The sequence below is a fragment of the Orussus abietinus genome, unplaced genomic scaffold (genome assembly GCF_000612105.2).
Source record: "Orussus abietinus isolate OABI.00-Male unplaced genomic scaffold, Oabi_2.0 scaffold129, whole genome shotgun sequence".
Classification (NCBI taxonomy): domain Eukaryota; kingdom Metazoa; phylum Arthropoda; class Insecta; order Hymenoptera; family Orussidae; genus Orussus; species Orussus abietinus.
The window spans coordinates 46,601-60,889 of NW_019394293.1; the positions used below are offsets into that span (position 1 = coordinate 46,601).

A 14,289-nucleotide genomic window follows, 5' to 3' on the forward strand; every position below is an offset into this window, starting at 1 on the left:
ACGACCCGCGACCCACCTCGAGTCTTCTCGATCATTCCGACCGTCGGTTGCGAAACTGTTAACGCAACGATAAGTGAATCGGTACTTGCTCTGACCCTGCCTAACAATACCCGGTTGTACTTGTTCCCCCTCGATTCTTTTCCCCAGCGAGTACTCCCTTTTTCTGCGGATCATCGTGTACCAATCACGGACTTAATCCCGATCGCGGGATAAAATCCAAGCCGCAACTTTCCACGGGGTCTCGTGATAATGAAAAATCCCGAAAAGAATTATTTTCAGGCGGCCATGTTTTCCGTTTTTATGTGAAAGGCATAATTAGACCGGGTATTAATTAACTGTATCGAGAATCATCCTGTACCAATCATGGATTGATTATATGTGATTAAATGAGAGGGAAAGATCTTTCCTGGTATCCCGTGGAAGTTAAAATTGCCGAGAGGAATTTCTTTTTTAAGTCCGCCATGTTTCAAGGTGTTTGTAGTATCGCGTAATCAGCGTGCGTGTTAAGTAACTGTATGGCGGACTGAGGGTTTTTGTCAAAGTTCCAGGATCGCCTGAGATAATGCATTTAATTACTGGCCCTGGACTTGCCAACCGGTTGGTCGACCGTTAATGGCCAGGTGATTTTCTATTATCGGGACCTCGAAGACGCCATGACAAATTGCGAGCCTATGGCTCTTCAAGTAGGCCACATAAATACCTGAGACAGGTTTAAGAAGGTAATGGACTTAAAAAATCGAACGCATACTAAGTGGCAATATTGCGATATCGCAATATCCGCCTTCGCCATTTTATTTCCATCTTTCGATACGATAAATATTTCCTATTCATATTTTAACTTTACTATCCGACCTTCTGATATTATTTTTCGCCTTCCTTCATGGAGCACCCGACAAGTTCTCGGCGAAGAACGCGATGCGTTCTCCATTCTGAAGAACGCCACGCTTTATCGTATTTATTATTTAATTTAAGAAGTTAAATAACGCTTTTAATAATTTTCTCCGATTTTGCTCCAAGCAACATCCGAGTTCCTGATATTATTTCTCTCCCCCCTTCATAGAGCATCCGACAAGTTCTCGGCGAAGAACGCGATGCGGTCTCGAGTCTGGAGAACGCTGCGCCTGGAGTCTTCTTCTTGCGCGCTGCACAGCACAATGGAACTAGTGGAGCGCAGTTCGCCATAGGAGCAAGAGAGAAGGAGACATACGACCCCTCAGGGAGAAACGGAAACGAGGAGAGAAGAAAGAGGAGGAAGAAAAGGATGCCGAGGCATTCGCCGTGTCCGGCTAGCGACTTCTCGGCGGAGCCCTCGACAAGCTTCACCTCGACGTTGCATCGGGCATCTGCATACTCGTGCATACAAATCGGACAAGGCGAAACTTCATCCCGGACTCGAGATTCGATGTTGCACCCGGCAGGCGCTGCTGAAATTGCAGTCCCTCCGCGTCTACGTCATCCCTTTTTACGAATAAAGTGTTTGCCCCCGAGGTACACCGAAATTCAGTACTTAGCATTTATATTACGTGAGATGTATTCGAATGAAATTTTGAGAAAGATCATGCATTCCCGTCTTCCACGCGTTACATCCCCATGTGCAGTGTACATGTTGAATGCATTTAAATCGATCTTTGATACCGAAGGATCGAGTCACGTGTCGAGAAGTAGCTAAAAGTCGAAAAGCCATAATGGCTGCCCGGACGCCCACGATGCGGCCAAACAATTCGATTCCCCTCTTCAGGATGCATTTGTACGTGACCAGAGTTTCGGATGCACCGATTGGAAGGAGTTAAATTTATTATCGAAAGAGGGAAAAATTTGGGCATCGAGATTTCGAGAGAAATATTGAAAATTTAAATAATTACGGATCGGCTGAAATGAATTTTTTTTTTTTCTTTCCGTCACGTCGATGGACTCTAATTAATTGATTTCAATTTTCTGTGAAGTCTTGAGATACATCTCAATTTCTGGAAATCGATATTTAAGATGCGTCTTGCGGGTTGGCGGCGAGACGCAAAGAAGAGGACGCCGTGGAGTTCGTCGAAGAAGAGAAATTAACCGACGCCATATGCCGAGAATCCCGAATAAGCGTCCCGACGACTAACGGGTCGATGACGAAACCTCGAACGGAATTCCTCATCGACATTGGACGGAAATTCCACGGTCCTCCTCCATTTTGACATCGCTCTCTTTCCCTCCACCACAGTGAAAGGCGAAGAAGAGACGGCTCCTCTCCGATTTCTGTCCCATTACGAAAATCCCACTTCCCGTTACCTAGGGCCCTCCGGAGGTTTCCGATAAAGAGTTCCAACATCGATTATTCTCTCCTCGAGCCCGAAAAAGCCATTAAGACCCTAACGAGGTACCGACGCCATTTAAGATGCGCTTGGACAAATTTTTTTCGAGACAACGATACCGCAAGACCTTTTCACGTAATTAATTATCGCGGCTTAATTAACTCACCTCGGTGAATAAATGCCCAATTACGGGTCCCGATGTATTTATCATTGCGTAATTGAATTTTACGCGTATCTTGTACCGGGTGATAAAGTGATAGCGCAGCCCAGGACCGTCTCGTATATAAAATGCTGGTGCACCGGCATTCCTGGGGAGGAATTCATGGGCATATCTAAAGCCTCGTTGAACGGTGGAATAAACACATCAACGAGGCCCGATTAGCAGTTGATAAATTAAGGCGAACGCGGTTCAGCGATTCTGTTAACTTTTTATCAGTCAGTACCGCCGGCAAAATATTCGGAACTCCGTTACATCCTGAAGTGGGGGTTCATTTTTTACGGTGCATCCTACAGTACATTTGTATGTATATTAATTGTTTAATTTAACAGTTTTCGTGGGTTTTTATCAGGCGGATATGGAATAGCCATGTATATGCAGGTGGATTTTTCGTTCCAGCGGTTTCTTTGGGGTCTTATCAGGCCAACCACCGGATCGATCGACTCTACTCAGCGATCCGTTTTTATCGGGCGGAAAATGGCATAACCGTATGCATCTTAATCGTCCACCACAACGGCTGCGCTTCGTTTTTATCAGGGAATTCCTCGTGGCGAACCGCAGCTCCGTTACATTCTGGAGTAGCTGTAAATCTTTTTCTCACTCCACCCTATCTTTCCACTAGGAGCTCAAACTTGCTCTCGCGATGCTCGATCTGGTTAATCTTCAATGGCTCTCGATCGCGTGGCGGTTTCGCCGCCGCTTTCGCACCACTCCGGGCTAACAACATAATCGGCTGCTCAGAGGCATCCTGAAGATAATACCTATGCGCATCCTCGTTCTCGTGCCGTACCATCGAGATATAATTATTCATACCGCGATCGCCTTACAAGTGCCCCTTTGTATCCAGAAAATAAGCTTAACTCAAAGTATTGACACCAATCACTTGAACGCAACAGAAACTAAAAAACGCGATTGGGTGATCGCCTGATGAACTATTATTAAAAATTCTCATCAGTCCAGGGAGCCTAAATTCCCCTGAGGCAAAAATTTCATTTGATCAATACCAAAGGAATATTTTGCTAATTCAATAATATATTCAATAATCAAAGTATGAAATAATCATTCTTTGAGTTAACCAATAAAATGACTTTGGTACAATTCAAGGAAATATTTCTTTAATTCAATGACACTTATCCTTTTAAGGGTGTAATTAAAATGCTCCACTAAAAAAGATGATCATTCAAACCCTCGTCAATGATAATTTCTCGTACTTTTTAAACCGTATATCCAATAAATCACTAAAATCCTCACATTATTAATATTTATTCTGGAATAAATTTTTAGTAGCCAAGATTATTTATTTTTTTTTTTCTTAGGACAAGACAAAGCGTCGACAGAACTCTCGATCCCTCGGGACCTGGTGGGCCTTATCGGCGGTATTTCTCGCACATTTCCCTCGGAATCCCGAGGGCGCGTGGGACGCCGTCGCGCGGCGTCGCGCGGCGTCGGGAAGCTTAATTACCCGCGTCTTCTTCCCTCGGGATAAGCGTACCCCGCGGGGCCATCTTCTTGCACGCGACCGGTCCACGGATGCACGCGACCGGTGCATGGATGCACGCGCGATGCACACGGCCGCCTAACGCCGAGAGTCGGAGCACGCGATGGGCCGTGTTCGAAAAATTCACTCGCCCGTAAATTACAGGTGTTGCCGGTGGATCTTGGGCCCGGATCGAATAAAACCCCGGATCGGATCGATGAGGGGAAGAGAAGGCTCGAAAAAAGGCGGCCATGTTTTCCAAATAGTCGATCTCTGCCCCATCTCCTCCGAAAGGCCCATTAAAACCGAGGTATTGCCTGAAATTATCCCAAGGGAAGTTTCCTTTACACCAAAAGGTGTTTCCAAAGTGTATCTCAGATCCCTCCAAGAAGCGTGCACCATCAATTAACGACATAACCTCGAAGAATCCTGAACTGAAATTTCCTACCTACCGTGAAAGTGCTTTATAAATATTTTCAAGAAACCTCAATTTAGAGAAGGAATTATGCACGCGAGGAATTGAAACTCCCATTACAAATTAAAATTTATTCTCAAGGTGGGGGTTATATCTTTGAGATACGTCATTTCGATTAAGAGACCAATCGGGAAAATCAGGATCGGGAAGTCGGCAGACGATCTAAGAAATTAATCACCGTCCGAGGTTGACTATTTTTTCCCTTTTTTTTTTCTTCTTTACACCTTGCGCGTTTCTAAAAGTTCATCTTCCCACGAACGTCGCGGGAAACGGGCGAGTATAAAAGAGTTGCAGGAAACGTTTAACGTAAATGAGAGCATTTCTTCGCGGTTAAGCTCGCTCGTTTATGCGATCGGCTAGAAGGGCGAGGGCGAAGTTCTTTTTTCTCTCATTTTAATCGCGAACACGTTAATTTTCAGGCCGATCGACCGGGACGAGCTTAAGAAATAGAAGAAGACGAGGTATCACCTCGAATTCATTAGGGCCGCCTTTAGAATCGCCATATTCATTGGCGAGGCCGAGGAGGAGCGCCGTTAAGTGGAATCAGCCTTAATGGAGACTAACCGGCGTAAGTGCGCGCTGCACCGCGAGAGACGCGGTGCAATCAAATTAGAGGTTAGCTCACGCGGAACGCGGCAGTGGGATATTAAATTCATCCACAATTCCCAGGTGCTCCCAGGGGATCCGGGATGCGACTTAGGATTTCCGCGAACCTATGCACAAATGCGCCTAACGGTCCGCGATTGCAGGGGTTGCATTCGTGAGATCTGGAACAGGCGTTGCACCCGAGTCGGCAGGATCACCTTAAAGCTGCGTAAAGTTTCTCGTAAAAAGTTGGCATCCTTACAAAAAGGCCACGTCCTTATAAAAAGAGAAGGTCTTTTAATAACGTTACGAATATATCTGATTTTTAGGTGCTCGGGGAGGCACCGAGATGAGACTTCAGAATCTTGCGGGATGTACGTTGAGGTATGCAATGGTGTTGGACCAACAATAAGTTACCGTTCTTATAAAAAAAAAGCAGGGAATAAAGACGAGGTTTTTTTTATAACGTCACGAATGTATTTGATTTTCAGGTATTTTTTAGAGACATCGAGATGAGACTCCAGAATCCCGTGGGATGGTTACATTCGTACGTCATGATGCCGACCTTATAAAAAGACGTCTTTTAAGGGACAGCCATCATAAACGTCATAAATATTCCCAGGTATTTTTTTAGAAATTTCGAGACGAGACTCCAGAATCCCGTGGGATGGTCATATTCGTAAATCACAATGCTGTCCCCATAAAAAGATCGTTATTTAGAATGCACCCATCCTAAACGTCGCAAATATTTTCAGATATTTTTAGATATATAGAGGTGTTTCTTCGGAATCCCGTGGGATGTGTGAACGTATACGTAACGGTACAGGGATATATACTATCGGAGGCTGCCCAGGATCTGGACCAAGTGCAGACCTAAGTCGGCATGATCCTCTTAGAGCGTCGGTTAGGGTAGTAAATCGCATGGCGTACGGTGTGCAGGTGCTGTCAGAAAGGCAGCAAGGCGGATTAGGATCCCCACAGACATATGTACAAATGCATAACGGTCTTCTAACCCAGAGATCTGGACCAGGCATTAAACCCGACCAGGCGAGATCCTCTCGGAACCTCCTAGCGGTAGGATAATAAATCCGAACACAATTTACAGGTGTTTCCAGGGAGGCCGCGATACGACTGGGGATCCTTTTTCAAGCCTCCGTGTAACGGTCAGCCGTGGAGATGCAAAACTATTTATAACGCGGAACTCGGCCTGGCTTTTCGTGCAGTTCGAGCCAGATGAGAGATATTTCCGTGATCTCCGTTAATTGGACCGTTCGGCGTGTCAAGAGGCGTAAAAGCTGGAGATGCTGCGCCGAGATGCAACCGCGGAATCTGGACCGGATCATTACAGATCCTCTTAAGGTCCCCTCTCGGTCATTAACGACGGCGCCGCTTTTACGAGCTCGCTACGTAGCGGTGCAAGAGTTACAACGCGGTTTCCCGAGTGCACCGCGAGAGACCGGAAGTGGTAGATGCATCTTATGCAGAAGGACCGATGCGGATCCATCGGGATGCTGCGGTGCACTTTTCGTGTGCCAGGCTATTTGCGAACATGTGCAAGTATTTCATTCGGATGTACCTTAGGAATACCGTTTTACCACTTTCCACGTGGAATCGTGTTACTCGCTGATAAGATAATGCACTTCTCGTGAGGACAGATTTTTATGGATGCAACGGTGCAGTTCTCGTCTGCGGGAATCTTAAAATTAAAAACACAGGGATGAATCTCTGGGGAAGGTTTCTTGCGATGTCCTGTCTTGTGTGGAATCGAGTCCCTTATGCGACGATGCACTTTCGGTCGCGCGGATTTGTATAGCTGCACTCCCTTGCAAATAATCCACCAAGGCTCCCCGTTGATGGATGTACTTTCTTCCTCCAGGACTCTTAAAATCGACAGCGATGCACTTATCAGATCCCATATCGGAGCCTCGGCGCATCCTGTGAGATAGCTCCAATCGGTCTTCCCGTCTTTACGGCGGCCCCCCGAGTGCATAAAACTTGCCGCTTAAGGGGAGGCCTCGAGGAATCCGGGAAATGCACTCGGTTATCTCGAGGTCCCTCTTCGGCTTCGCGATGGCTCGCCGTTTTATGAACTCTCGGTCGCGGGCATATAAGTGTAACGGGCCCCGGACGCAATGGCCTGCACCGAGGTGGTTACCGTTGCGCGGTCCACAAACTCGAGCTAGGTACACGCCGAGGTGTAACGTCCTCTTCCCTCTTCTCGTTTCCGGATTCGAAGGTACTTTACGGCCTGCCCATCCGTCCCGTTTGCGTTTTATCTCCCAAGCCCTCCTCCAGCCTCGCCTTCCAGCACGCCGGAAGCGGATGGGCCCATCCACCGGCGTCCGTTCCTCGGAAACTACGCCGACCGATTTCCTTCGTAGGATCTTCGGCGATTTTAGCCAAGAGAAAAAAGAAACGAAGAAGAGAAGACGAAAGGCACCACTTCGCCGGAAACTCCATCTTCCTGGTTCCAGGTACCAAGGAACCATTACTTCTGCCGCAGGAGGCCGCACCAAGATGGCGCCGCTGGGGGCCTTTGAGAAGAAGCCCGGACCAATCCCGAGTTCTCGGTCAGTGGTTATTGCGGGACCGGGGACCGAAGAAAATCGGCGGACCGTCCGATTCTATCTCGGCGGAGGAAGCGTCTTCGTCTTCCCCGGGAAACGAGGTCAGCGATCGCGATGGCCGTTCCCAGAAGTGCAACCAAGACCTAAAACGGTACCGCCTTACCGATTTCCAGCTGCCGATTCGCATTTTCCTGCGAGTCTTTCAAGAACTCCAGCTTCGCTAGTGCCGAGGCGATGGCTCGTTTCGGTCTTGTTGGTCTCAAAACCGGAGATGGAGAGCGGGTCGTTATACGATTACGCCCGCCTGTTCGTGGTTGGCTGTTGATAGGCCATCGTAAAAATCGAACGCGACCTTCTCTAACGGTTTGCAATCGGGCCCATGGCAAAGCCGAGTATCGTGGGTCCCAATTCACGCCGGGGCCCGTTACGTGGGCCCACGCATGACACACATTTGCATATGGAAGTGCCACCATCTCAGGAGGCCGCTGGTACCGGCTGGATCGGATCTCCGCACTGGTTCCGCGATACCCCACTGGGACACTTCCCTGATATCGCCTCCATATTTCCTACACTTTTTGGGACTAATATGCATTTCTGGTATTTCTGGCCACACCTACGTGTGTTCCTTTTTTCATTTCGTGTATAGTGTAATGACCCTGTCTTTTGGGATTGAGGTTCTTTGACCTCGAGGCCCACTTCCTGCGAGCGCACTTCTTCAAGAAATTCCTATCACGTAGACGTGATAGGAATTTTAGGCAGAGTGAAGAACTGCAGAGAGTACAGGTTTTTTGGTAAATGTGGTGATTCGAGTGGTGCCATTTTTGGCGAACGGTTATGTCGAGGAAAAAAAAACGTTTTCCACGTGATTGGAATTTTATGCAAAGTGATGAACTGGAAGGATCGCAATTTGTTTCTCAATGTGGTGATTCTGAGGGGTGCCATTTTTTCTTAATATTTATTTCGAGGTTTTAGCTAGTTCAAATTGCACTTCGATGCCATGGCGATGACCCGGTGGAATATTTTGTGTGGTTTTTCGCGTCGATTTGGAGGAATCTCGGTGACCTCTCTTCAAGAAAGACCTACTTGCGTTCACCCCAAAGTCCGCGTTCCAAGGCGCTCCGGTACGAATTCTCATTCAACCGGCGATGCAATCGGTGTGCATTATTCCTTTTTCGCACGGTACCGCTAACAACGTTCGAGCGTAATCGCGGAAGCAGAGGCCGAAGACAAGGCCCCGGTGCACAAGGCGATGGACGTTCGCCTCAGCCCGCCATTTTCCCAGGTTCGTATCCGCGACCTCCGACCTCGGTACCATTTCTGTGCGGCGAGAAGTAACGGGATGGAAATTGCACTTCAGTCACCACGACGTACCCGGGTAAAAGTGCGACCCCGCCCTGATTAAATTCAGGTTCGATCATCGAGGTCTACCCTGAGGAGAGGCTCCTTCGGTGCAGCCAAAAAGGCGGCCATCACGATGGCAATAAACGTGCATATACCGTACTGAGAGATAAGTATCTTGATATTTCGTCGTCTTCTTCCTCCTCTTCTTGTTCGACGCGATCCTCTTTTTACGGCGTCGCATCAGCGGGACCTTGGCCTGGTTACCGTTTCGGCAGGTGAGACCCACCTGGAGGACCGCATTCCCGGCGCGGAACGGCCGCGGCCGGCTCTGCGGCCGATGCACGCGTGGGCGCGCGTGCTAGTGTGCACGCGCATGCGTGCCGGCGCCGAGAAGGCGAAGAGAGCGGAGAACTCGTAGCTCGGTCTTGGTCAGGGCTACGAGCGAGGTCAACGTCCAGGCGGCGCCTAAGATCCTCAGAGGCCAGGCCGGCCACCGGATAGTGGGGCAGGTCGTGCCAACAAGCACGAAAAAACGTCCTCCATTTAATGGACCGGGTTCTTTCTCGTTCCTCTTCAGGTACTATATTGATATTGGCTTGGTACTGGCTTGGTACCGACTTGGTATCGGCTTGGTACCGGTTTGGTACCGGTTTGGTACCGACTTGGTACCGACTTGGTACCGACTTGGTACCGACTTGGTACCGACTTGGTACCGACTTGGTACCGACTTGGTACCGGCTTGGTACCAAATTACCACCTATTTGATAACAAATTAACACCAAATTAATATCAGCTTGGTACGAACGTGACACCAGCTTGATATCTTGGTACCAAGCTGGTACCATCTTGAAACAACCTGGTACCAACCTGGTACCATCTTCTAACCACCTTGGTACCCCTTTACCTCTTACGGGGTGCTCTTCTTCTGCTCTTCAGGGTGCTCGCTTCGTCTACCTTCGCCTCTCTCCGAAACTCCTCCTTTTTCGCGTCCCTTTCGCCCTCGGACTAGGGACGCGCACTTTGTTCCGAGCTGGTAACCCGGCAAGCTATACTTAGGATGGCACGAGGAACGTGGGACGATGATGAAGAACGAGTTCGAAATTAAAATTCGTCGTCTTCTATTTCTCGAACCGGGTTCAGAACCTGGCTCGCCGGAACGCCCGACCGACTCGGCATTCAATTCCTCCTCTTGTGTTACCTTTTTCTCAGAGTACCAGACTTGAATAATGTCCGAGCACTTGTTGAACACGTTCCATTAGCCGAGAAACGAATGCGCGGCTCGTGTCCAGGGCAGTGGAAAAATCACCCCAAACACGGGGCTAAATCGAACCGAAGGTGGCGCCATTTTTTATATTCCGCACTTTTATTTTGTTTTTCTGACAATCGAAAGTCAGCTTGAATTCTCTCGCCGTTTCTCATCTCCGAGCCAACAATCGATCATCTTGGATTGCTCTCTAGACTAGTGTTTGAATAATCTTTTTTTCCTTCCATTGGATTTTCTTCTTTTCATTTAGAATCAGTTTTTAATATTAGAATTCTTCACGCTGCGGTTTCCATACTTAATCGAAGCTTGACAATTATGGATGCATTTTCTCGATAAATCTTCATTTTTTCGGAAAAGAGCGTTAAGGTCGTTCGCGAAGAACTTCCCTTCCTCGAGGTTCGGACGAGTTTTTTTTACGAAGCAGCTTTCACACGGCGAAGAAGAGCGAGAGTCGAGGGACTAATTTCGTTTTCACGTTTTCAGAAGGCTCGTCCAGGAAGGAGCCATGAGCCCCGGCATTGCTCAACGTTCCCACCGGCCCTGACTTTGAACCGTGCACTCGGTTTGCCTGCACACCGTGGGAATCTCCGCCATTTTGACATACCAAAGGCGAAGGGAGTCATCGAGTTTCCTTTCGAAAAATTCCGAAAAGAGCCGATCCCAGGCCCTCCCATCAAAATCCCGCTTTCCTGCCCCATACAAAATTTCATACGTAATTTTTACTTCCTCAAAAAATGAAATCGCCGTCCTTAACACTTTGCGTCCTAAGGACGCCTAAATGGATCCGACGTTTGGTACAATATCCCCTGCCCGTATTGAGGAATTTCGCCCATACGTTAAAAAGGTTCCGTACTCAAAGAGTTAAACCTTTTCTCTCATAATTTCAGGTATATACATTTTTTAAGACTTCCTAAATGAACAATATTACTGCGGTCGTAGACTCCCCCATTCAGGGTATCATTTAGCGCGTAATTACACGTCGTAGTGGAATTACTCGAGGAACTGCATAATTACCCTTAATGCGCGCCAAGACGTATGTTATTCAATTTCCAGATCGAAGCTGTAAAAGGGGAATCGAGCGAGCCCTTAACGCTTTTGAAGCTGCGGTTAAGTGCCTGTAATTCTGCAGGGTGGTTTGTTATTGATAAGTTTGCAGTCGTAAATGCGGTGCTATAAAGTGCGTCGTAAAGTTGCATGGTAACGAAAAATCATTTTCAGGAGCTGGCACGGGCATTACGCTCGACTCTGCTGTAATGAGTAATAATATACGGCCTTAAGGAGTAATTGCCCGCCCCTGTACACTTCGGGGAGCGTTTAGACATCAAGGAATTTCCTCGAATCTGCAAATCTCTATTCCCGATATTTAAATAATATTTGCGCTTTATAAAAATCCTCCAAATTAGTGATTTTAATTCCACGTCGGAGTACATTTATAAATCCAGAGATTCGTGAGTGCACTATTTACTGTGAACTGCAGTTTTCATGGACAATCACTCGATTATCACATCCTGTGTCGATATTCGGGTATTAATTGAACATTATTAAGTGTTCCAAAGCCAGTAATTTATTTTTGCCGTCGGATTTCAGTCAGAAATTTCAAGATGCAAAGTGCTAGTTACTGCAAAGTGCAGTTTACTGCATCGTTCTGGTGCACGGCAACAGGTGGCCTCCAGATTACCGTAAAAGTACTGGACACATTTCCTTGCAGTCCGGAAGTGCACCGATAAGTGACTTCCTCAAATCCCCCGGCAAGATTAATTGTTTAACAGTGTCTAAACACTGTTATCACTCAGCTAAGTGCTCATACAAAGCCCATTAGTGATTGCAAAAGTTGCGGACAAAAATAAATGCATTAAAATATCCTCGCACGTGATCTCAAGTGGCGCTCTACATTATTATACCAAGACCTTTGTACGTCTCATTAAATCCCTGATTACTAATATCCCCTCGAACGTGCATAATTAAAACAGAAAACCCCTCAATTTCAAAAATACTTTATATCCAAGATAAATACAACTAAATCACGAGTGTGGCTTCAACTTCAGTACCTCTAAAAAATTTTACTAACACTCAATATTAAACCACTAGACCCCAAGGTGCAATACACGAAACGTTAAAAAATTAAATAAATTAAACAAGTAGAAGTACAAAAATTAACCGAATATCACGTAAAATGCGCGTTTGGGGGAGGCGTCAGTTTTCTAAAAAAAAAGATGACAAAGGATAAGTTCATTTGAATTTTATGAAAGGGTTGAAAAAGATTTCACGCAAGTCTAGAGGAACATACCTTGAGGAGCGAGCGGCACCACAGGTCGAGCTTCCGGTACGGTTCTAAATCACTGCCACTTAATCCTCCTCAGGATCCTCCGGCTTCGGTCACTCTTCTCGAATCCCGATCCCGGCTCTTAACCGTCGTCGAACCCGGCAAGAGAGGGAGGAGCGGGAGGAGGAAGAGGAACGACGTGGATCCGCGGGCGAGCCACGCGCACTTTTCTGGAAAACGTCCTGATGGCTGGGCTGTCGGAACGGGTCTGTCCTCGAGGCCGCGAGGCGGCCTGACTTTATAAACCGGGCCGGCGCGGTCCCGCGGGGCCGCGGCCAAAGCGGCGCTCCGATTGGTCGATTCCGTTGTACCGCGCGCGCTGATTGGTCGGCGCGGTTAGCGGTACCGACCACGGCGGCGCTCGGCCCTCGCTCCCCGATATCTCCGGCTAGGCCGTTTCCGCGGCTCTTCGCCCACCTTAGGCTAGTTACTTCCAGTAATTAGGGAACAGTGACATTTTACCGTTCCCCACTCCCTCCTGCGTTCTCTCTCCGTTTCGGAGCTTGTCCTCCTCTTTCGAACTTCCTCTCCCTCTCGGTCCCCCCCTTCACCCGCGCTATCCGGCGGCATCTTTCTTCGAGATTGCTATCGCCACGCGCAGTTATTGTGCTCACGGTTTTATTTACCTGGAACCACCGACGGGACCGAGGGAGGCAACACGTGACCTCCAGGAGGTGACGAGGAAGAGGACGGACCCCTGCCGGAAGATGGCTGACCTGATAATTGGAAACTCGGGGATGGGCACATCCTGCGGATTGTGTTAGACGGACGAAGGAATTCCGCAGGGCCTTTTTTAACGCGAATTTTATCATTATTCTCACGTTCGGTTAGACATGCTTCGAAACTCCGAAATGGCGGGAAAGGGGTACTATTTAAAATAGAATTACAGTTGATTGAATGTATTGATACTTAACTTCTTTTTCTGCACCCGATAAGTGTAAGACGTAATCGAATTTTTAAACGCACTTGATCTGGCTAATTTCTCGCTAATTCGCATGGTGTTTAGTGAACATCTTATCATTTTTCGATAATAAAACTGTGGCGAGGTGGTAGGCTTTCTCGGGTGATTCCAATATGGCCGCCGGAGTCTGTGCCCTGAGATGAAGTTTCGTTGAACCAAAGAATACTTATTTGACTCACATGAACTCGAATAAATTGGTTACATTGTTTCTTTGGAATCATGAGGATTTGTGCTCATTGAAATGAAATAATTATTCTTTGAATTGACGGTATATTCCTTTCGTTCTATGAATTTGTTCTTTCAGGGTGGGGCTTGTGGAAATATGAAATTAGAAGCCCGACGTGGTCTCCAATCGCCATAAGGACGATCGTTCTTTAAATGTGGCAAGATTTTCAATTAAAACCGACAGTACTTCCCATTTATTCGGATATTACGGGGGAAGTTTGCTCCGAGAATTGCCTCGCTCGCGGTTTCATTTGCTCGGGACGCGGTCGAAGGGGAAGTTCCTGGGACGCCGAGAGGGCGGGCACGTGACCTCGCAGAAGATGCCGAGGAAGATGAAGACGAAGAAGAGGCGAAGAAGGAGACGAGGATTCTGCCTCCTCGGCCGGATGGGTACCGGCGATGATAATTGAAAATGACGGGTAAGACTCGGTCGGCACGCAACCCCCGAGACTGTACATCATCGGGGCGTAACACTGTGACCACACCGAAGTGAGGTATCACGTGCTTGGAAATAACACTCCATTGAGAAATCAGCCGATCGAAAATTTCACACATTAAAA

At 47.6% G+C, this 14,289-nt stretch overlaps 1 protein-coding gene across 1 annotated transcript in view; it reads right to left on the reverse strand.

Annotated features, from left to right (window-relative positions):
- LOC105699098 overlaps positions 1-12,685 on the reverse strand; it is a 35,014-nt gene extending 22,329 nt beyond the window's left edge. The window contains exon 1 of the mRNA XM_012423831.1: positions 12,508-12,685. The gene's annotated coding sequence lies outside the window, so the exon portion shown is untranslated. The remainder of the gene's footprint in view (positions 1-12,507) is intronic.
- Between the last annotated feature and the right edge of the window lie 1,604 nt (positions 12,686-14,289).